Source organism: Pan paniscus, chromosome 13, assembly GCF_029289425.2.
Source record: "Pan paniscus chromosome 13, NHGRI_mPanPan1-v2.0_pri, whole genome shotgun sequence".
NCBI lineage: Eukaryota > Metazoa > Chordata > Mammalia > Primates > Hominidae > Pan > Pan paniscus.
Window position 1 is genome coordinate 41,616,773 of NC_073262.2, and position 23,750 is coordinate 41,640,522.

Genomic DNA, 23,750 nt, shown 5'->3' on the forward strand with positions numbered 1-23,750 from the left:
TCTAAAATAGAAATTCTTTGACGTCACAACTGAGCAAAAGTTCTTAGAGTTGGATCAGATGTACACATTTAGGACCTTGGCTTTTGGGACCATTTGTCCCCAAGATGACATAATTCAAAATGTACCAAAAGTCACATCTATCAAAAAACATTTCTTCTGCTGGATGAACTGAAATTCCCGTGCTCAGAATAAAAAAAAAGAATTGGTTATCCAGGAAGTCAGCCCTGAAATTTGCCATTGCCACTTGAGAATTCTAGCATCACTCTCTTAGCTCCTCATAATATCTCATCAGGGATTAGTTTGCAAACTAATACCCATGGAAATCTGAGTCCTCGAAGTTTTTTCTGTAAAACCAAGCATGTTTAGAATGGGAGAAAGGAAGTTGTAATAGAAATGTTATGGTACAAATCCAAATATTTCTATTTGTAACCACACACATGTCCCTACTAACCTTGACCTCCTTTATTACTCATTATTTCTACACACGCACTCCTTTGTGGCCTTTCTCTCCATTCCAAATAGACAAGCCCTAACCATCCTTCAAGTTTCCTGCCTCCCTACCTCTTCACATGCATTCCTCAGCCCACCTGGGCCCAGTCTTCCGTGCTGAACTTGAGACTATTTCATATAAGTATACATAATGATGTATATCTTGTAAAAACTCTAAAATTATTTCATGTGCCTTAGTATTGACTCTACAAATATTGTAGGTACCTGGCCTTACACTTCTGTTACACATCAAATGATGACTAACACAGGGTTGAACATAACAGGTGTTTAGCTAACACACATTGATCGATTTTCTTGAGCAGAGAAATTAAAAGTTGTCAGCAATCAGACAAATGCATTGTCTGATGCTGTCTCTTCAATATCCTCTAGAAATTCAGACTTCCTGGCTAATTGAAAGCCAAATATGTATTTACCTGGATTTATTCAGTTATATTGGCCAATTGATTTTCTTGTTTCTCTGCTTTGGAAATAGAAATATGGATGGGGTCAGTTGCTAGTTAGGCCATATCAAGAGCACTTAATTTGGATGTCAGTTACAGACACTACAATCCAAAGATTATCCACAAAGCTGGTGACTAAAATGGTACAAGGTTCAGAATACTGAATTAATAATGATGTGAGGAATTGGAGATGTTTGCTTGACAAATAGAAGACTAAGAGATGGATAGATCTAATAATTGTTTGAAAATGGAATGAGTTGTCTTGTGGAGAAGAAATTTAGAACTAGAAAGGGCATTTCTCATACTTATTACCATCCCAAGGAAGGTATTCTTGAGATAGTGAGTTCTGTACCACTGCAAATGTCAAAGCAAAGTGGTCATCTTTCAGATATAGTATGGGATGGATTCTGCTACATTGGATAGGAAGAGATCAGACATCTCTTCTATTGAATGACTCAACATCTGCCTTTCACCTTTTGGCTCTAACGCTGTCATCAGTAGCTCCACTTATAACATCTCCCTGTTCTGTGTACCATTCCTGTTAAAGGATTTATCTAAAGACAGTTTTTCATGTTTTTTTCACAGTCTTTACTGCTTCAAAGGAAGGTTCCTTCATTGGTCCTTATACAACTTGTTTTTCAGTCTTCATTTAGTCATGGCCACCTGTTGGACATATTCTAGTTTGTGAGTTTTCCTCTTGACATGTGAGGCTCCAATATAAACATAATATATTTTTATTATGACCAGATTACAAGTCCAGTTTTAATTATCCTTTGAGAGAGGGTTGTTATTCTAACTAACTTCATGATTTTTCCCCTAGTGGTACTAATTGTTAATAACCTTTAGGCAAAATACCTAAAATTCCAGCATTGCATCATGCATATCCAATTACTCTCTTGTGAACTCAAAGAATATAAGTCATTATTTCAGGAAAGGGCAAAGAGTGTTTTAAATTTAGAAAATCCATTCCTTTCTTTTTTCTCCACTACTCCTATACTTCCTCCACCCACTTTTTAATTGCCTTGTTCTGTTTCAGATCTTCCTTTTTCCAATGCCAAGACTTTATTTGTGGTTAAGAAGTCACAGAAGAGGCCGGGCATGGTGTCTCACACCTGTAATCCCAGCACTTTGGGAGGCCAAGGCAGGTGGATCACGAGGTTAGGAGATCGAGACCATCCTGGTTAACAGTGAAACCCCGTCTCTACTAAAAAATACAAAAAAAATTAGCCGGGCATGGTAGTGGGCGCCTGTAATCCCAGCTACTGAGGAGACTGAGGCAGGAGAATGGTGTGAACCCAGAAGGTGGAGCTTGCAGTGAGCCGAGATCATGCCACTGCACTCCAGCCTGGGCGACAGAGCAAGACTCCGCCTCAAAAAAAAAAAAAAAAAAGAAGTCACAGAAGAATTAATAATAATTACAAATAAATTTGATAATTCCTGACCTTTTATTAGAAGATTACTTTAGCTTTTGAAAGGAAGGACGTGAGTTTCAGCTCATCAATTAAATGAACAATAATTAATTTAACATGTATAATTTCAATGTTAAGGAATATTGGGAAGGATGGTTCTAGAACAAAGAAACAAAGCTCATGAGAAAATATGTACCTGGAGCACAGCCACAGCCAAAGCGAATTTAACTTTTGGGTGTCCTGCTGTAGACTGAGTTGGGTGCCGTAGGTGTTTACCGTGGTACACATTAAGATTCTTCGAGTTGCTCTCGTATTGTGATGGTGATACGTGCATTATATAAAGGAAGATCATTGCTTTTTGAAGATATAGTGTGCTAAGGGTTTCAGATCATTTATTCCAGAAATCCAATTCCACTATCCCCTCTGTGTGCCCCTCCCTCACCCCACCCCATCACACAAATCCCTGAGAAGTTTATTTCTGGCCCATTTACTACATTAGCAAGAGAGTTTATTTTTCTAGCTCATTGCTAAACCATTATACTATAGAAATTCCATTGCCAAGCAGTTTTAAAGCAGAACTGTTATCTTCCTCATCATAATTTTAAAGTTAGCATTTGAAAATCACTTTCAACTTTGGATAACAAATGAAACATGATTATGTAAAGTTTACATTCATCTTTGTCACATTGGTGAAGATTTTGCAATAAATACAGTATAGATTATTTTTCCTGTCAAATGCTTGCTAGACATTGGAGTACATTAATTAGCTGGACCACTGTCAGATGTGCTCTGTGATATTTTCACAGAGAAAGCATGAGCTGAGATTGGGTGAAAGGCAAAAAGCAGATTCACTTGTCAGCAGGAAGCATTCTGAAGGGGGCCTGTTAGGATGGCTTGGGAAGATCATTTTGGAAACAAGATATGTATATATGATAGAGGGTTTCTGACACTCCTGGGCTGGTGAGATCTTATTCCAAAGGAACATGTAATTAGGCTCACATTCCATTGTGGGTTGGGAATGGGCATGCTCTTGATATATGAATAACGTAAGGACATGCTTATAATGCAGTGAGAAGAGATTTTTGAATTGCTGCATGAATGTTTGCCTGTGTTGATGGGCAATCCACAAAAAGTTCAGAGGTTCAGGATGTCTGGAAGGTTTCCTGCTTCACATCTGAGCAAACCAAAAAGAAATTGTGGATAAATCCTTATGAAAACTTTCTCATGGGCTTTCAAAGTCCTGAGTCTTCATGTAAAGTTAGAATGTGGAAATGTCCCTTATGCTCCTGTTTGGGAATAAAATGTTAGATATAGTTGTCTTGGTTAATATACAGATAGAGATTGGTTCCTTGAATGTCCATCTTCTATTCACAACCCAGGAACCTAGCAATTTCTCATGACTTCCAAAACACAGCCTTTGGAGAATTTCACAAACAGAAGTAAGAATTGCCACTGTGCATCATGGCCACGTGCCATCTGTCTTTGGCAGAGTTGGCAAAGCAAGGACTTCTTTGATATCAACTTCAAACATGCATAACATGACCCACACATACTATTTTTTTCTTATTAACTGTGTGATGGGCCAGTCCTTAATTTATATAAGCCATTTAAAATCTGTTTTTATTTCCAACTTCTTCTACCTCCTGTTGGGTAAAGAGTTCCATCAACTTAATCCCTACTCTATGGGGTAGGGCTTCCTTTTATTTGCCCTAAACACACACACAAGCTTGAATTGGTGACTCCTCAATTAGACATTTTAGGGGTTAGTAATTAATTCTATGTTTATTCTATTTATATTATATACAATCATATATATATGTATATATATATATATATGTACACACACACAATCTTATAGGCATAATTCACCTTGCTTCTGACAAATGATACTCACAGAACAACCACAAGAGTAACCCTGGACTCATTTTTGTTGTTTTCTTGATTATTTTATCTTTTAAAGTAACAAATACATTCAGTATTAGGATATGAGTTGTTCAAGTTCTTGAGTCTGCCACTCTACAATCATGAGGAAATCATTTGATCACTGGATTCTTTATCTATAAAGCAAAAATTTAACTTAAAATTCCTTTTCAGCGCCGGGCACGGTGGCTCACGCCTGTAATCGTAGCACTTTGGGAGGCCGAGGCAGGCGGATCACCTGAGGTCAGGAATTTGAGACCAGCCTGGCCAACATGGTGAAACCCTATCTCTACTAAAAATACAAAAATTAGCTGGGCATGGTGGCAGGTGCCTGTAATTCCAGCTACTCGGGAGGCTGAGGCAGGAGAATCGCTTGAACCTGGGAGGTGGAGGTTGCAGTGAGCCGAGATCCTGCCATTGCACTCCAGCCTTGGCAACAGAGCGAGACTCTGTCTCAAAAAAAAAAAAAAAAAAAAAAAAAAAAAAAATCCTTTTCAGCTTTATTATCTTTTGAATTTGTTTTGTGGCCATCTAGAAAAATGTGAACCGTAGAACTTACATTTAAAGATTACAGAAATAAAATTAACATCAAATAGCCATTTAAAAATTATAGTTAATGTTTTGGGTAAATAAAAGGGAGTCATAAATATAAAATTATAGAATGATTTTAGAATTATATCTATAGAATCTATAGAATGATAGAAATACATACAATTATAGAATGAGACAGTCTAGTGTGTGCTGCTGAATTACTGGGGGTGAACAAAGGACAAAAGGAACAAAGGAACAAAAGCTTCCTTTTAAAAAAAAACTATTTCTCCTCTACCTCCTTCAAATGGTCGATCTTACCCATTTTCCTGGCTTCTCATGATATTATGTTATCTTATTCATTGTATCCATTTTCATCCCTTCCTCTTCTTTAAAATCTCATTTAAAATGCCATCTCCACCAAAACGTATTCCCAAATTCCATATTAAAAATGAACCTCTGCTCCTTCTCTACTCCCATAATGTTCTGCTTATGTGTGTAGTATAAAACTTACTTCGTTCTGATTTATGTTAAGGTAGGGTAATACCCTATGTCTTTCTTGTTAAACAATAAGCCCCTGGAAGAGGGAAATCATGTCTGTTTATCTTGGCATCTCCTTGGTGTCTAACAGTCAAGGATTGTTTTAATACATATGGATGGTCATGGATTCAGAGCAATCTCATTGCTGCCAGTACTGAGGAAACAGGAATTCTGGTAGGAATGAACCATGTCATTAGTCTACCGCTTGCTATGTTTCTACATAATTGTTGGGTTGACTTTCGCTTTGCTCCCATTTCTCTTCTTTGTAGCCGTAGCTCTTTCTAGTGGGAGTCATTTACTTGAACTCCTGTTTAGCCTGGTGTAAGCCTTCTAAATCACAGATTAGAAGAGATTCATTCATATACCGTATTACCCAAATATGCATGCTATATGATAGCCCTATTCAGCATCTTCCACTGATTGCATCCATGTTATATATTATATGACCACACCCTAAGTTCATCCTCTGGCCTTCATATTACAAAAGTCCTGTTTTCAGTTTAGGTGTTTTTATCCCCCTTATCTTCCAATTCCCATTAAAAATAAATCATTGCTCTGCTAATGGCTTGTTTCATACCTTCTGGATCAATGTTACTTATAAGGAAATCCTAGCATCTTTGATCTCTTTCATTTGGTCATGGGCCTTTTCTCAAGAATATCTGTTGTTGGCATCCCTACTGGGTCCAGGTCAGCATTCCTAAGACTGCCCACTTTTGTTTTTGCCCTCATCTCTGCTTTTGGCACTGAAGACCAGGGTGGCAGATACAAAAGTTAAAAAGAAATAATAATGCTTTATCATTATATGACAGTATTGTTCTAAACACTTCACAAGTATTAAGTCATTTAATCATCACAGTTTTATGAGGTTTAGTCTTCCCATTTTGCAGATGAGGGAAATGAAGCACAAACGTTAATTAACTAGTTTGTCTGGAGGGCTGGGTCTTTAATCATTACCCTAAACATTTAATGAGTTGTCACTAAATGTATCCAGCCCTCTTCCTTATAGGCACATGATAGAATTGCAACTCCTGCTCCTCTGAGGATGGATGGGGTCATGTGACACGTTCTGGCCAATGAATTGTTAGCAAAAGGGACACTCCAAATTGAAGCATTTAACTGTGAGTCTGCAACTGCCCAACATGCTTTTTCTTCTTGCATGGCAACCAGCAGCTCTCAAGATGGTGGTTTCTCTAAAGCTGGGGTCATAAAATGATTACCATGAGCAGAGTCCCCGCCAAAAGGTAGCATGAAGAAGAAATAGGCATTTGTTTCAAGCCACTGAGATCTAGGGGTTGCTTGACACCATGGTACAACCCAGCCTATCCTTCCAAAATATTCTGCCTACACAGGCCAAAAATAGTAGAAAGGCAGAACACATTCTTTAAGTTCCTAGAATATAGTTCTTAACTTTTAAGAACTTGTGATGGTGCTAACATTTTTCAATTCCGTAGGTATCAATTTCAGCTTTCGTTATTTCCTTTATGTTAATTTCCAATATCTCTCCAGAATACCTCTCAAAACTCTATTCCTTTCATAGGAAATTCTGAGGCCCAGGCTTCTTGATATTTTTAACGGTTTAATTACCAAATAGTGACTCTGTAATTTTAAGATTTTATAAGATATTTTAGAAATTTGGCAACTGTTGTAGTCCTAGTTCATAAAAATAAATAGATTGAAAAAACCCAAGTTTACATTTTGAAAAAAATATAATTTTGAATACACAAAGCGCAATTTGAAATGACATAAGCAACTATAATTGCCTTTATAGAGAAAGTTATAGTAGATATCCATTCATTAGGAACACTGTATTTTAATTATCTAGAAATAATCTTGCTGTAGTTATTGCTGGCTATAAAAAGTTAATTTCAAAAGTTAATTAGCTAAAATCACTTCTTACTGTTTAAAACGGAATGTCACTGACATTCAGCAGCAATGTATGTGCTGTAGAACAAGTTGTATCAGAAACTTGAAGACTCCTTAGAATTTACAACGTGCATTTAATTGCTCTAGTTGTGTCAGTATAACTCAAAATTATAATCATTAATAGTTTTTTGAAAGTATGCATTCATGTTTATGATATCTTGTAAGAGGGCAATATTTTCTGTAGCAGGGTCAGCACACTTTTTCTGTTAAGGACCACATAGTAAATATTTTTGGTTTTCTGAGTGGTACCCATATCGTCACTGTCACAAATTGCTCAATTTTGTAATCTTAGCTCAAGAACACCCACAAAGGATACGTAAGTGAACAGGTGTAACTATTCCAGTAAAGCGCTATTTACATAGAACTGGCAAGGTTTGGCCTGTGGGTGCCAATTCCTGATCTAGAATGAATTTTAAAAATTGTTTTCTTGGGATGTTTTGCAACCTTGATGTACTAACTCCTAAATAAGCAAATAAGAAGGATCTAAGTCATCACAAATTTGGTTTCCTGTGCCCATGTCCTTCTAAGCCATCCCCTGGAGCCACTCTGCTAAGCCCCGGGACCTCCCTACTCAGGAGGCTGAGGTGGGAGGATGGCTCAAGCCTGGGAGGTGGAGGTTGCAGTGAGCCGAGATCTTACCACTGCACTCCAGCCTGGGCAACAGAGTCAGACCCTGTCTAAATAAATAAATAAATAAATAAATAAATAAATAAATAAACGAAGGAACAAAAAACAAAAGAAGAAACTATCCCTATGCTAGGGTTAAGGGGTCAATAATGAATTTCTTAAATGCAAGTTTTCTTTAAATATATACCACCCTTCCCCCTTATGCAGCCATTTCAGACATGTGGATGCTAATCTAAGCCTCAATTGTGATGCATTTGGACAAACTTTAAAAATATGCATGTGTGTACATGAGGGAGAATTTTTTCCCTGTTTGTACTTAGGTTATTACTTTGCTTAAATAGAGGTCCTCAAATATAAAGGGAAGTATTCCAGTAAAAGTAGCATATAGGCATATAACAATAAATACAGGTACTATATATGTGTATGTGTATATATATGCATAGTAATTTCAGGAGACAGTCTAAAGAGGATCTGGATACAGATAATAAAATATCTAGAAGATGTATTATTAAAAATTGAAGTAATGAACCTTTTTTGGCTTAAGGATCATACACTTCTCATTCTAAGAACCTGACACATGAACCTGATTGTATTAATTTCCTAATGAATGATGGTTGTGTGAATAACTAAATTAAGACAAGAACATTCATCTTCAGAGTATGGTTGTGTATTTATTTGTTTTGTTACCAAGCCCCAGGAACTATTTAACCAGGCACTATTTAGTTGCATTCCATTTATACATTTCATTAATGACAATAATGCTATCATAGAACAACGGTGTGCTCAGTTGTGGCTGAAAAGTATAGAAAGTCCAGTAGAATCTTATTCTAAGTTGCTGTGCTGAATTCAGTTGGCCCTGGGCCATTGTCATAGAGGTTTAATTATTAAATAAATCTAATTTCCTTACTTAAGACTGGCTGTGATAAAACAGAAACTTAGTAACAACTGTGAAAAAAAAGTATATTGGACAACAATCTGGGTTAAATTCAAAATTAATAAAGCTATGTGATATTAGTTATGTAGGAGAACTTTTTTCCAAAATAAAATTTTTTAAAACAAAATGATTGTTTAGCCCTAAAAATGTTCAAATCAGCAAACATTTACTCAGTTCTATGCAGAGAGTGGTGTAGAAGCCCAATGAAGGACTGCAAATCTGAATTGTAGTGTACAATCCAAACCTGACGGATAAGCCATAAAATAGGGATACAAATGGATATATAGTGACCAAGGATGAGTTAAGTGACATTTTAAGCAACAGTGGGCAGTAATAGTGCGGCAATAAACAAAGTGCCTATGCACTTTTGTATTATTGGAAGTACACTTTCAGGGTTAACTCCAAAAAGTGAGAATGTGTACTCAAATGGTAAATGAAAATAGAGTTTTGCTTATTGTCAAATTTTCCTCCAAAATGGTTGAACTAATTTATATTTCTACCAGCAATGTATAAGACTGCATGATTACCCACAGTCTCACCAATAGAATAAAGGATCAACATCTAAATGTCTCCCAATCTGATGAATGAGAGATAGTATCTCAGCATAGTTTAAAACTTTATTTCTCTAGTTAAGAGTGAGCTTGACTACCTCTTCCTATGTTTAAAGGCCACTTGCGTGTCGTTTTGTGAATTGTTTGCCCATGACTATAGCCAACTTTTCTATTAAGTTTTTGGCCTTTCCCCCTTATTTTAAGAGGGTTTTTTTTTTTTTTTTGTAGTTTAGGGATGGATATTAGCCTCTTATTTGTGATCACTACAAATGTTTTCTCCCATTTTGTCAGACGTCTTTCAATTTATTTTAAAAATATTTTTTGGTTTGTTTTTGAGTTTTTTCTTGCTATGTGTGGTAGGAAAAATAATTACCCACAAAAAAAATACATATCGGAATGCTTAGAATTTTTAAAAATGTTACTTTACATGGCAAAAAGGACTTGCAGATGGTAAGAGCTCTGAGTTGAAGACATTATCCTGGATTAATCAGGTGGGTCCAGTGTAATCACAGGTCCTTGAAAACTAACCGCCATTCCTGGTTGTGGGCAGAGGGAGACGTGACTACAGAAAAGGGTAAGAGACATAAAGTTCCTGGCTTTTGAAGATGGAGGAAGGGGCCATGGACCAAGGAATGTAGGCAGCCTCTAGATGCTGGGAAAGGCAAAGAAATGAGTTCTTTCTTAGAGCCTCTAGGAAAAAATGCAGTCCTCCTGACATCTTCAGTTTACATCAGTGAGGCCTGTGGGGCTTCTAATCTACAGAACTGTAGGATAATAACTTTGTATTGCTTTAGGTCACTACATTTGTGATAATTTGTTACAGCAGCCATAGAAAGCTGATATACCATACTATTTTAAAAATTTTACATAGTCAAATTTACTAATCCTGTATGGCATCTGGAGTTTGAGTCATTGTCAGGTAACCATTCCTTTCATCCAGCTGATAAAGGAATTCACCTGTGGTTTTTTATTCCTTGTGATGGCGTGGTTTCATTATTTACATTTAGATCCTGGATCTATTTATTTATTCTTGTGTATGGTTTGGGAGGTATACATTTAATGTTATGTTTGGTCAAATGGCCAACGAATTGTCCCAGCACTGTTTGTTTAAAAAGTCCCTTCTTTGTGATTTGAAATGCCACCTTTATTGTATGTTGAATGTCCATAGATAATTGGATCTATTTCTGGATTTTCAAACCTGTTTCTCCCTGGTTGTCTAGACACGCACCTGCACCACACTGTTTTCATTTTAGAAACTTTATAGTAAATTTACTGTATACTTTATTTTCTCTTCCTGGATTCTCTTTCTTAGTGTTTTCCTGCCTTTTCTTGGAAGTTTCTTCACATAAACTTAAGTATTAACTAGTCTAGCTCCCAAAGAACCTTGTTATTTTTATTGGTATCGTGTTAATTTTATAAAGTAACTTAGAACGGACAGCTTTATAATCTTGAGTCATTCTGTTATAGAACAGCCAATGTCTCTATTACTTCACATCTATTTTTGTGATTTACAGGAGTTTTAACGTTTCCCCAGATAGGTTTTATACATTTCTACTTCTAATTTTCCCTACATATTTATTCATCTCTGTTGCTAATGTAAATGAGGTTTTCTCTATCAGTATATCCTCCACCAGTTTACTATCAATGTCTGTGAAAGCAACTGACTTCTATATATTAATTTTTACTGAATCTAAATTTTATCAAGTTAATTTTTTATCATAATTTTCTTCATTTTCCAGGAGTACTACCATGTCATCTACAAATACAGTTTTTACTTGCTCTTTTCCAATTATTATGCCTCCATTTGATTTATCTTGCATAATTGCATTGACTCCAATAAAATGTTTAATAGAAGTGGAGGCAGCGGACATCCTGGCCTTGTTCCTGATCAAATGGAGTGTCTCAAGTAGTTCCCCCTTAAGTGAGATACTGATGTTAGGACTAAGCATATGTGTGCATGATATGTTTTATGATGTTAAGAAAATATACATCAATTCCTATTTTCATCAGGAAGAGTGTTAAATTTTCAGTTTTCTCAAAGATTATTTAAACACTTGTGTAGAGAATCTTGTAATTTTTTTCCTTTAGATTTATTAACAGGGTGTCATATACTAAAGGATCAATTAATATTGAGCCAAACTTGCATTCCTGGATTAAATGTCACTTGGCCATGATTTTTTTAATGTACTGTTACATTGTTTTGGTCATATTTATTTACTATTTTTGCGGTGATATATATAGTGACATCGTCCTGTAATTTCATTCTTTTAAAACTGACTTTTGCAGGTTAAATTATCAATGCTATATTTGCTTTATAAAAATAATTAGAAAGTTTTTCTTCATTTTCCATGTCCTGGAGTAAATGTGGAGCATTGGAGTGGTCTGCCTTTGGGAGTTTGTTTTGGGCCTAGAGATGTTTTTCTGGGGTGGTATATATTTTTTTTTTCTAGAAGAGCTGATTAATCTTTCTATCTCTAACAGAGCCAATTTTGGTAAATGTATTTTCCAAAGAAAGTTTCAATTTTGTCCATGTTTTCAACTTTTTTGCATGTATATGACGTCTATAAAGTTGTCTCTTAATTTTTGTTTCTGTAATTAGTTCCCATTTGTCATTTCCTATCTTGTATAATTGACCCTTGAACAACATAGGAGTTAGGGGTGCTGACCCCTGAAGAGTCAAAATTCCCTGAATAACATTTGACTCCCACAAAAACTTAACTATTAATATGGTATTGTTGACTGGAAGCCTTACTGATAACATAAAGATTCTATCAACACATATTTTGTATGTTATGTGTGTTATATACTGCAGTCTTACAAGAAAGTAAGCTAGAGAAAAGGAAGTACTATTAAGAAAATCATAAGGAAGAGAAAATGTTTCCTATTCATGAAATGGACGTGGATCATCATAAAGACCTTCATCCTCTTCGTCTTCACAGTAAATGGGCTGAGGAGGAGGAGCAAAAAGAGGAAGAGTTGGTCTTGCTCTCTCAGGAGTGATAGAAGTGGAATGGGTGGAGGAGGTAGAAAGGGAGACAGGCATACTCTGTATAACTTTTATTGAAAAAAAATCTATGTATAAGTAGATCTGCACAGCTCATACTGTGTTGTTTAAGGGTCAACTGTTTATTGGTGATTTATTCACCTCCCTCATTTTTTTCATGATTAAGTTATGTAGTGGTCTATTTAAAAAAGAAAGGCAACTAGATTCTGATTTGTTAATTTGTTACTACATTTTACTGTTACCCTTAATTCCTTTCTTTTGGTTATTTTTCCTTTTGTGCCTTTGAGCTGAAATTTTATTTATATTTTTTAATTTTCATTGATACACGTGCATAGGACTGCCAATTTTTCTGTAACCACTGCTGTAAATGCATCCGGTAGTTTTCACTGTCATTTTTCAGAAATTTAGAAATTTTGGTTTGTAATCTTTTTCATTGAAGAGTTGCTTAAATGTTAGTTTTCTATTTTTATTTTTAAATAATTTGTTTTATTGCATTGTTATCAACAGGTGGTATTTATAATGGTTATACTTTCCAGAACATACTGAAGTTTGAGATTTAATATAATGGATTTCGTGCGAGTTCCATGTGTGGTTGTGTGTATGTGTGTATGTGTGAGCCTTTTCCGTGAGTACATAGATATGGGGTTCCTATGTCACAGAGTACGAACACCTTCAACTTAATAAATATATCCAAATTGTTCCCACCTGCAATGTGGAAGAGGTCTTTCTACACATCCTCACCAACACATAGTGTAATAAGAATTATATTTTGGAATTATGATAGGCACGAAATGCTACCTCATTGTTGTTTTAATTTGCATTTCCCCAGTACTGATATTAAGCAGTTTTAATATAGTTATTGCCACTTAACTATCTTCTATGAACTGCCTATTTCTATGCTTCCCCCCACTTTTTTTTCACTTTTCCCCACTGATTTGTGGTTCTTTACAAATTTAGGATATGTATTCTGTTTATAATACATATTTTTCATGGTTCTTCTAGTCTATGCCTTGACTTTTCATTTTGTTTATGGTATTTTTTTACAAAGTTTTAAAATTGTAATACAGTAAAGTGCTTCATTATACTTCCCTGCCTGATATGAAAGTATCCTCCAAAGCATTCTTCAAAAAGTCTTATAAATTTTCTTTTTATGTTTAGTTTTTAATCTGAGTTTAGGTTTTGCAAATGGCCTGAGGTAGGATTCTAATTTTTTTTTCCATTATCACATAGAAAGTTAACCTGGTGCCATTTTTTTGACAGTAATCCTTCCCCAATAATTAATAATGCCATTTCTTTCATATACCGTGAGTCCATAAATGTGAGTCTGTTTCTAGGGTCTCTTTCTATTCCAATTAACCCACATCTCTTACCTGTTGAATTACATTGTTTTATAGTAAGGTACCTGACCCTTTTTGAAATGTTAGAGGTTTCCCATTTACTAAATATATTTGGCTAATTTGGGCCTTTTCCTTTTTTGAAATAAATTTAGGACCAGCTGGTAAGTTGAGTGTATAAATCTGCTGAGATTTTGGTTGATAATGTTTCACATTTCAAGATTAAGCCAGAAGATTGAGTCTTCCAATCCATCACTTTTATATGTTTTACTATTTACTCCATTCTTTTAAGCCCTTCAACAAAGTGTTCTCTATAAAGGTGTTTCACATCTTTAAGTTTATTCGTATCTTCTAAATTTTTTTTTCTTACTATTTTTAAGTGGGATCTCCTAAAAAGTATACACTTCTAATAATTTGGTACATATCTTAGGAACACTATCCATTTTGGTATATTGTTCTTTTATCTAGTAAACAAACTGCTCTCTTACTATATCTGATTTGCCTCTGGGTTCTCTTCCATTTTCTGTGGAGATGCTGATAATACTGGTGATAAATAATAACTGCTCTAAGACCTTAGAGAAAATGAAGTGGTGATGGAAGGATCCTTGTCTAGAGGGAAAATTTAAAGGAAATGTTCTTTGACTTAACTATTTAATATAAGGCGTGTTATAGATTTTTTTTTTTTTTTGGTAGACAAACTTTATCAGGTTAAGGGCATTCCCTTTTATTCCTGGGGAGGTGAAATGTTTTTTAATTTATTTTTTTAAACCCTGAATAAGTGTTGAATGTTATTAAAATTTTCCATCATCTACTGAAATGATTATCTTTTTAATTTTTTTTATCTTCCCCCAAAGATTTTTTTTTGGAAATTAATAGATTTTTCTAGGGCCAAATCATCTTTACATTGCAGGATAAATCTTATTTAGTAATACCATTTAATTATAACCATTATTATTACTACTGTTATAATTTTCCACACTGATGGATTAAGTTTTCTTAAGAATTTTTGAGAGCCTCCTTAATTTTCCTTTCCCATACAGCCTATATTTACTTTTGGTATCAGAGTCCTTCTAACCTGATAAAAATCTTTCCTCCTCTTCCCTTCCCCTAGTTTTCTGCTTTCCTCCTCCTATTCTTCCTTCTTTCTCCTCCTCCCCCTTCTAAAAAATTCCCTGTAACTCTCTGTGAGATATGGGTTATTAGAGTTTCTGTATTTTTTCAAGTTTTGTGAAGATTGGGTAATGAGCCCCTGACTCAACAATCAAAAGACAAATAACCCAATGTGAAAATGGACAAAGGAGTTGAAAAGAAATTTCTCCAAAGAAGACACATACAAATGACCAATAAGCACATGAAAAGATACTGAACGTCATTAGCCATCAGGAAAATGCGAATAAAATTCATGAGACATCACTTTACATCCTCTAGCATGACTATAAACAAAGGATAATAGTGTTGGAGAGGCTGTGGAGACATTAGAACGCTCAGACATTGCTGGTGGGAATGTAAAATGGTGCAGCTGCTTTGGAAACTAGCTTGGCAGTTCCTCAAAATGTTAAACACTTACTATAGGACTCAGCAATTCCACAGCTTAGGTACATACCTAGAAGAAATGAATACATATGCCCACACAAAAACTTGTACATGAATGTTTACAAAAGCATTATTTATAATAGCTAAAGAACAGAAACAACCCAAATGCCCATTAACTGATGAATGGATAAATAAAATGTGGTACATGAGGACAGTGGAATATTATTTGGAAATAAGGAATGAAGCACCAATACGTGCTACAACATGGACAAAACTTGAAAACATTATGCTAAGGGAAATAAGCCAGAGAAAGGGCTAAACATTGTATGATTCCATTTATACTAAGTGTCTAGAAGAGGCAATTCTACAGGGATAGAAAGCAGATTGTTGGTTGCCTCTGGCTGGAGAATGAGGAGTGAATGTTAATAGGTACTTTTTGGGGGTAAATAAATTGTTCTAAGGGGATGGTGATGGTTGCATAACGGTGCATATGCTAAAAACAAATTCAACTTGGGTAAATTTTATCTCAAGGAATAAGTTTAAAATTTTGGACCTATGTTTATGCAGCAGTAAATTTTTTTTCAACTACTGATTCAATCTATTTGATTGTTCAAGATTCCATGGATTATTGAATTTTATTAAAAGTTTATTTTAGGACATTGATCACTTTATGTCAATAAGTTTGAAAACAGATAAAATTGCTCATAGTAAAGTATTCCTATTTTTAAAATCTATTTTATCCTTAGTTATATAGTCTTTATTATCCCTAAGCTTATTGATTTATGTCTCCACTGTTTTTCATTCATATAACCAGACTTTGTTTTATTGATCCTGTATTGATTTGTGTTCTCTTTTATTAGACTTTGATTTCATTTCTTTTATTCTATTTTTTTTTTGTTCTGTTTTGTTTGGGTACTTTGAACATTTATTTCCATTTTTCTTCATTTCTACATGTCCACTAAAATTATTAATCTCCTTCTACATACTCCTTTCTTTCCATCTTATAATTTGGATATTTTTGAGACATCAAGTTCTAAATTTTTTAATTTTCCTATAATTACTTTTTGAGCATGGATTTTTATAAGTATATTTTGCTCAATTTTTATTAAGAAAAATTTCAAATATATAGAAAAATTAAAAGACCAGAATAATAAAATATTTATCTGCACACAACTTAGCATCAACAAATGTTAATATTTTTACTTCACAGATATTTTTTCCAAAATGTGTGGTAGATACCATGATACTTCAACCCCAGATATTTTAGTATGTGTCTTTTAAAAATAAGGACTACTTTCTTTATAACCACAGTATCACTTTTACCCCCAGAAAAATTAATGAAAATTCTATTATATCCGCTAATACCAGTCTTATTTGAATTTCTCTAATCATGTCCCAAATGTCTTTTATAGCTGCTTATTTTGCACTGATGCCCAGTCCCATTAGTTGCATTTGTCATGTCTCTTTCAATCTATGATAGTGCCTCTACTTTTTTTATTCTCTATGAACACTGACTTTTTGAAGACCTCTAGCAAGTTCCATATTCCGCTATGCCTAATGGTTTCCTTGTGATGTCATTTATCTGTTCCTCTATCATCTTTATTTCCTGTAAGGTGGGAATTATAGCAAAGGCCTTGCTCAGACTCAGATTAAACATGTTTTTTTGCAAAAATATATTGCAAAAAACTTTTCATACAGCATCACATAAGGAGAAACATGTCAGGTGATTTCTCCCTTGTCTAATACAGCTTTTCCCCTTCGCAGTTAACAAAAAGTCAGGAGGCAGTATTTGTAGTTGGAATATTCTATTGTTACTGTTGGAGTGTGTCCAGGTTCTTGGCTTCTTAAGCAAATAACTTGATAAAACACACAAAGCAAGGAAAGAATGAAGCAACAAGGCCGGGCGCAGTGGCTCACACCTGTAATCCTAGCATTTTGGGAGGCCGAGGCTGGTGGATCATGAGGTCAGGAGATCAAGACCATCCTGGCTAACACGATGAAACCCTGTCTCTACTAAAAATACGAAAAAAAAAAAAAAAAAAAAAAATGAGCCGGGCCTGGTGGCGGGCCACTGTAGTCCCAGCTACTCGGGAGGCTGAGGCAGGAGAATGACGTGAACCCGGGAGGCAGAGCTTGCACTGAGCTGAGATCATGCCACTGCACTCCAGCCTGGGCGACAGAGTGAGACTCCCTCTCAAAAAAAAAAAAAAAAAAAAAAAAAAAAATTGAAGCAACAAAAAACAAAAGTACACTCCACAGGGTGGGAGTGGGTCCAAGAATAGGATCCAAGAGCCCCAATACAGAATTAGAGTTTTCCCATTGGTTACTTGGTGTACACCCTATGTAAATGAAGTAGTGGCCGGCAATCAGTCGGAGGGAAGCAACCAATCAGGCTGAAGTGAAGTTACAAACGTTACACCCTATGCAAGCATCTGATTGGTTGTGGAAAGCAACCAATCAAAGATACTTTCAATTCTCCATCTGCCACGCAGAAAGGAGAGGGTGGTTTGTAAAGGGAGCAGCCTCCAGTACTTTTTTTACTTAAGTGTGGGAAGTTGGGGTTTTCCTTTTGATTTAGCTTTAGGAAGTCAGCGTGAATCGGCCTTAGGTTCTCTGCCTCCAGACCCTATTCACCTACCTCACTATTTTCCATCAAACCCTTACTTAATGGCTTTAGCATCTATTGGTGATCTTTATTTACATCAGTTATTTCAATGGGTATACAAAATGGTGATACTTCCGAAGCTGCTGCTTCTCAGATGGGAAAGTTCCATATTCTCCCTTTTAAAACATGAGAGTAAGTTCTTTGTTTTTTAATAATTTTTTTAAGGTTTAGTTTACGTACAATAAAATTCACCAATTTTTGAGTGTACAATTGGATTATAACAAAATATAGTTTTGCAACTACCACCACAATCATGGTACAATTGTCTATTCAACATCTCATTTTGGTTGGCAAACATTAATAACAATAATAATCACCACCACAAACATTTGTATGGCACTTACGAAAAGTCAGGAACTATTCTAAGAGCTTTACGTAAGTTATTTTTAAAATTTAACTTAATAGGCATTCCAGTCTTAACCCATATAAGCTGATTCTTCCACCAAAATTTGCTCCACCCATAGTCTTTCTCATTTCAATTAATAGCAACTTCATCCTTCCGGTTGCTAGGGCCAAATGCTTGGAGTTACTCTTTACTCCCTCTTTTCTTTCGAGCCACTCATTGTTGGCTCTACATTCAAAGCAATTCAAAATCACCACCAATTCTCATTATCTTTCTTGCTATCACCCAGTCCAAGCCATCATCTCTTACCTAGATTCTTGCAATAGCCTAATAACAGATCTCCCTGCTTCCTTCTCTGCTCCTATAATTAATTCTCAACATGGGAGCCAGAGTGATCTGTTAAACAAAAGTCAGATGATCATGTCACTCCCTCTGTGTCTTGTGTCCTCCGCTGTCATTTGGAGTAAAATTCCAAGTCCTTTAATTGGCCCCACCCAGTGATCTGTCTTCTAAGCCTACCCTCATTGACCCTCTCCCTTCACTGTGTCCTGTTCTCAAGGCTTCATTAATGTTCCTAGACCTTGCCAGGTGCAATCATATTTAAGGGCCACTTACATCTGCTTTTCCCACTTCCTGGGACCATCTTCCCAGATATTTGCATGGCTTGCCTGCTCCCTCACCTCCTTTAATCATTCATTCAGGCTTAGCATTCTCAATGAGATTTTTACTGAGCACTTTTGTATTTAAACTTGTGCACCACCCAGCCCACTCTGCTTTATTTTTCTCTATTGCACTGATTACCTTCTAATAGACATTATAATTTACTTATGTACTCTTTTCTAACTTGTCTTCTCCTCCAGAATGTAAGCTCCACAAGGTAAAAAATTTTTGTTTGATTTTTCCTTCATATATTCCAACACTGACACATAGTGATTGTTCAATAAATAATTGAGTAAACATGAGATGATATATTTTGAAGTTAAGACCAAGGAATTAATAAATTGGAGGTGGGCCTGTCAATTTAGGCTATAAGTTAGCTGGGATGCAACTGAGACCACCAAGCTAGGAAATAACACAGTAGAACTTATCAATTTCTTGTGCAGGATGGTGCCAGAAGCCCAGTAGTTGACACTCAGCTCAACTCTTCTCTTCCTGGACAACAGCAGTTTCCTGGACAATGTTAGTTAAATTAGTCACCAGCATGATACTTCATTCTGTAAGAGAGGACCCTTTTTGAAATACTCATTTCATGGCACCATGTTAATTTTAGCAAAATTTTTATTGAATAGTAATAAACACATTAAACAAATTATCAATGAAAAACTCTAAACTTAAATATTCATAAAAATTCTGTAAAATCGGCCGGGTGCGGTGGCTCACGCCTGTAATCCCAGCACTTTTGGAGGCCGAGGCGGGCGGATCACAAGGTCAGGGGATCGAGACCACGGTGAAACCCCGTCTCTACTAAAAATACAAAAAATTAGCCGGGCGCGGTGGCGGGCGCCTGTAGTGCCAGCTACTCAGGAGGCTGAGGCAGGAGAATGGCGTGAACCCGGGAGGCGGAGCTTGCAGTGAGCTGAGATCTCGCCAGTGCACTGCAGCCTGGGAGACAGAGCGAGACCACGTCTCAAAAAAAAAAAAAAAAAAAAAGGCTGTAAAATCTAACCAGTAGTTGTCCTTGACTTACATGATTTGCTTACTGGGAAAGTAACACTTGAGCTCCACTTTGCCTCAGCTATAAAGTCACCATGATGTATGTAGTTTTAATTCTGACCTGTAAATCAAAATTTCAAACCATCAGTATTCATAGAGTGTCCATAGTTGCCTAGTGCTGTTGTAAGCACCCCGGGCTATAAAATAAGTGGAAAACACAGTCTCTGCCTAGATAAGTGAGTGCTTAATGTGGCTTGCACACATTTCTCAAGTATAGCATAAAGCAAAAGAATGATGTGAGCCCTAATTTAGAATTTTATTCAGTTTTCACAGTAAATTATATTTATTTTTGCTTAGCTCTTATACCTATCTGAATAAAGGGCTTAAAATTTTCTTCAACTTTTCCACTGGTGATTTGTTTATCCAACAAATTATTTCCCGAACAAATACTGTCATTCAAGGTAATTGGACATTTCCCAGCACTTGAGAAGAATGTATAAAACTAGACATAATCCCATTGGTTGTGTTCTTCCATGCTTTAAGACTTGTTTGTATGTCTCTAGGACTACTGCCATTTATATTATACTTGAAAACATTTTTTTGAGATAATCCTTGTGAATCTATCACCAGTACAAATATATGTGATTGTATTAAAGTGGAATTTTTGGAATGGTTCAAAGTATATTATTGAAAGGAGCATCTCATTTCATCTACAGGTGAAGCAATTTCTGCTTGGAAAATTTTCAATTTTTGAAGTCATTATTTTCTAATAAAATAGCATTTCTTGAAAAATAGTATTTTCATGAGAAAAAGAAAAAAAATATGCGAATCTTTTAAATTCAAAATGAGGCTAAGGGGAATTCAGCGTTTTCTTGCCCAAAGCAGATTTCCTTTTATCTCTGGAAATGCCAACAGGAGGCCAAGGGCCAAGCTTCCTGGCCAATTACACTACACTACACGGCCGTTCTCCCCCCAAGAGCTTTATTCCCAAATGCACTTGGGAACCAACTTCTGACTCCAGACAAATGGCTGTTAGTTCCAGCTCTTACCTGCCAATTATGATACTTTGGATATCTGTGCCAGTCTCTGGGTCAGCTCCATGATAAGATTAAGAGACCTGTTTGTTTAGTTCATTAGCAGACATTCGTTCCACCCAGACAGAGCTGAGGCTGGGGGTGGGGGCGTGAAGGGAACCAGGGACCTGCGGGAATAGATTTTTTTTTTCTTACTAGGAAATGAAAGCACTATTTCCCCTTCTGGATCCCTGCTTCCCTTTTCAGTTCCTCCGTTAGGGGCAGACAATAGAAGCCTCCAGGCCCCCTCTCAGGGCGCCCGGTCCCCATCGTCCCCTCACCCCCACCTCCCTTCCCCGCCCCTCACTCTCCAGCTTCTCCAACTCCAGCTCCAGGCGGAGATTTGTCAGAACCGTTCGGTTGAGACTGATTATGATTGCAGCAGATGGGCTGGATTTGACAGCGCCGATCCTAAGCAGCTTCTGATGGGGGGGCCCGGCGGAGGGGAGGGGAGGGGGAGTGGGTAGGGGGTGGGAATCGATGGGCCCCAGCCTCCTCATCAGAGCGCAAGCCGAGCCGCCCGCCGGGAGCTCCCAGGCAGCTCTTTAACGCGCGCCTCCAGGAGGAAAGTGGCACTGCCCACCCGAGGGGCCTCCCTGAGCGCCAGTGAAACGTCCCGCGGCAGGAGAGGGCTCGGGGACACTGGCAGGCAGGCGCAGGGGGACTGGCGGCGGAACACAACAAAGCGGAGGAGCGCGAGGTGCCCGGGCTGCGGTGCGCGCGTGGCCCAGGCTACCTCCGCGCTCTGGACATGGCAAGTTTGGCAACTCCCGGCTCTGCAGCGCGCGCCTTGCTGCCCCCGAAGTGAAGGCGCTGCAGAGTCAACCCCTGGGGACGCAGCGCCCACCCCGCCCCCAGCCCGCAGCAGCATGCTCCACCGAAGGCCAGGTAAGGAGACGCCAGCCCACTCCCCGCCCAGGCGCGCCCCCTGCGCGCCGCCACCCTAGCCCCAGCCCTTCGGCACCTGGCTCCCACTACCCCGTTCAGTCGTTGTCCCCGCAGACTGTATGCTTCCGCGCCTCCCGCCTGGGTTTCCTTGACCCCTCTCTGCCCTCTGACTCAATGCCTCCCTCAAGGTCCTGCGTCCTGTCCTTTCCCCTTTACCATAGCCCAACGGCAGGGGGAGAAGTTTTGGGAGGTGGGGCGAGGTTAGGGGCTCTCTCTTCCCTGAAAGCCTGCACCAGGACACCTGAAGGGGGACAGTCTGTGGGAGTCGGTCCCTGTGTGCGCATCCCCGCCCAGCTCCCACGCAGCCCGAGCCCCGCTCTACAGGCGCGCACACACGCCCTCCTCTCCACCTGTGGGGCCTCGCTTTTGTGTGGGAAGCACAAATGAAAACACACACACGTGCAGAAACACTTCCACGTTGGCATCTTCCAGAGACTCCTAAAGGGTGGGGGCGTAAAGGGGCTGCAGGGGAGGGGCAGATCTTGAGTTCTGTGGTCCTCCCAAGCAGAGGGCCAGCGCCTCTCCTGTCGCTTGGCCTTGACTCCAGTGTCTAGGGGCCACTGGAGTGGCGCCTTTCCCGGGCCGGGAGGCCATTGGGTTTGGCAGGGGCATAGCTGTGCCACTGGGAAAACTCCCTCCCTGCTCCCCAGCGAGGTCAGAGGCCTGGGCCACTCCCTGGCCCGGCCCCAGCAGGGCGCGCCTGTCCCCACCTAATGCCACGATCCCCCCTCCCCCACCCTCCGCACTGCCTCCCTTGCGCGTGTAGGGGAGATCCCTGACCTTGTCTGCCCAGCTCCAGGCCACTTGCCCAGGCGGCCCCTCCCTTGTTGCCACCTCCCACCCAGCTCACCAGGAGCGTGTGCCCTGTTGCTACTGGCAACTGCCTGTGCCTAAAGCTCAGCCCCCAAACTGGCTTAATGCTGATTGATGGTCAGAAATAGGATATTTTCTGGAACAGAGCGGAGCGCTGGTGCAAGGCCCTCCCTGCTGCTGAGTCCTAGGGACCTCCCGGGTGGCAGGCCTTCCTCCTCCTCTCCTTTTGGCCCCACCCCACCCTACACTACCCCTTAGAGAAAAAGGGCTGTTAGGACATCCTCATCTCAGGTTAAGTGCTGAGCCAGCAAGCCAGTGTTCGCTTTCTTGCTGAGTAACAGGCAGCCACCCCGGAATTTCTCTTCTTATCCTTGAGGCTTCTGAGTTTTATGAATGAGGCCCGTGTTGCTGGACGCTACCACTTCCCTTTTTATTTTCATCCCCACTAACTTGTTCACTCGTTCACTCCTCCTTATACATAGGTACCTAAAATAGACTACCCCTCTAGTAACCAGAACTATTCCTGCAAACGCTTACAAGAGCATTTTCCAGAAATAAATCATTTCATATCAGTATCCCTTCCTCAGTCATTTCCCGGCTTCATGCCACCTCCCTCCTAAGACACAGAATTGGTCATTTCCACCACTTTAAAGACATAGTCTAGATAAAAAGCCTGCATTTATAATGTTCTTTGCAGGAGTAGCTTTTGCCTATTTTGTGGGGGTTTTGTTTGTTTTTTGTTTTCTGTTTGATACTCCCTCTCAAACTGCAGCCTCCCTTCCCTTTTCTGGGATGGCAGCCTCCTTCTCTAAGCCATCCTGGACTAACATTTTCTGGACTAATACATTTCTGCACCTGTCTCTACTCCTTCTCCTTCCCAGTCTGACTGTAAAGGACCAGATTTCATTATCAAATCAATTCTCTTTAGAAGAACTTTGTTCTGTAGCATTTCTTCCCAGCACCCCAATATTTTTGGCAGAGTATTTTCATTATTTAAATTGT

At 38.3% G+C, this 23,750-nt stretch overlaps 1 protein-coding gene and 1 long non-coding RNA gene across 3 annotated transcripts in view; one reads left to right on the forward strand and one right to left on the reverse strand.

Moving 5' to 3' along the window:
- Positions 1-23,750, forward strand: part of NCKAP5 (NCK associated protein 5) — a 1,001,373-nt gene that overhangs the window by 378,694 nt on the left and 598,929 nt on the right. The window lies entirely within an intron of this gene.
- On the reverse strand, positions 8,397-22,674 carry LOC103786807 (uncharacterized). The gene is made up of 4 exons (XR_612536.5): positions 21,952-22,674; positions 20,964-21,115; positions 19,949-20,035; positions 8,397-19,475 (listed from the first exon to the last, which is right to left on the reverse strand). It is a non-coding gene; the product is annotated as an uncharacterized LOC103786807 (long non-coding RNA).